The sequence below is a fragment of the Gigantopelta aegis genome, chromosome 6, assembly GCF_016097555.1.
Source record: "Gigantopelta aegis isolate Gae_Host chromosome 6, Gae_host_genome, whole genome shotgun sequence".
NCBI classification, from domain to species: domain Eukaryota; kingdom Metazoa; phylum Mollusca; class Gastropoda; order Neomphalida; family Peltospiridae; genus Gigantopelta; species Gigantopelta aegis.
In genome coordinates this window covers 70,327,987-70,329,517 of record NC_054704.1, presented here as the reverse complement: position 1 = coordinate 70,329,517, position 1,531 = coordinate 70,327,987, and positions in this window count along the sequence as shown.

Genomic DNA, 1,531 nt, shown 5'->3' with positions numbered 1-1,531 from the left:
TTTAATTGCACACTGTATGATCCCGCGTAGAGGGTCATACAAAAGTGTGCACATCGTTTTTTCGGTTCATACTTGCATGGACCAAAAAATAATTGCGGTCAAACCTTATAATTAAATTTATATGCATACTTTAACAATACATAACTGAATTTATTTTGTTTAGCTTTAAATATGCCTGTAGTATTCTTTGTGTAAACTTCATTGATACTTATGTCGCGTAAGAATGCGAACGTTCATTCACTATTATTTGAATCAGGTGATTTTTTTGTGAATGACGTCATTTGCTTTAGCTGCTGTGCATTTTTACGGATCATTTAGTTAGGCCTATATTGGAAGGAATTGTCCTATTCTTAGTTTATTTTATATTTTACGAAAGTGAATGAAGGGAACGTGTCTAACATTTATACTGTCGGTGGAACCGTTTAATTTTCGCCAACAGCTGTAGAATTTTTTTTTTTTTTTTAACAGAATCGGAATTTCATTTGAATAAATGGCAGACACGACTAAGAATGGAAGAAACAAAACAACCATTAAATGCTCAATCGATGACTTGGCCATAATATGTTGTAGGACGTTCTAGAATGGATATACGTCTACACAGTATTATTTCTGTCAAAAAAAGAGAGAAAAAAACAAAAGGAAAAAAAGAAAAAGAAGTGTATATATTCATCTGTTCCGGGTCGGGCCTCCAGCTATCCAGAGACGGGACCCGGGACATACATGCTCGAAACCTTAGTGGTATAGAAGCTGAACGACAAATCAGTTAACCGCGATCTATAATTTCCTCTAGATAGCTCGATATAAAACAGGTAAATGTTTTACGATTTCAATCGGGTACGTGTTAATTATCTTCAACAGGTTTATGAATTGATTGATCCCTGTTCTTCTTCATTAATATACGTGTTTAAATTGAATACTAATTATTACTGTTATATATCGTCGTCTTTTTTTCAGGTGTAAACATTTTGATGGCACAATCGATTGGAAAATCGTTTATGAAAGCCAACGACTATATGTTTGTACGACACCGTGTTTATATATACACACAGACACCATTGGCCAAACGTTTAACCAATAAAACAAATCCAACCTCTCCGGGAAATAATTTATGCGAAAACTAACCATTGCAATAAAGATACGTAACTATCTTTAAAAGGCTTTGCTTGGTCTGGAACGTAGCTGTTTTAAATATCAACCGTCGTCGTGTAAGACAGCCGTTGTAAGAGGGGTCTTTAGTGGCTAGAAAGGCAACTGCTTTGACAAGGTTCGTCCAATGAAAACTATTAACGTTTTACAAAGACTTTTGGATCTTAGAAATGTAACTGTTCGACAGGAATCGTTTTTTGGAAACACTACACGTTTAACAAGGACCATTGCTGCTTCGAAAGGTCACAGTTCTAGAAAGGATTTAACTGTTGTACCCAAGTTGATTCCTTGCTGATGCTTAGCACTGTATTAAGAATATTGTTTTATGCTGACAGTTTTGATGACCATTTTGTTATATATTTTACGACGATATAGAATCTACACT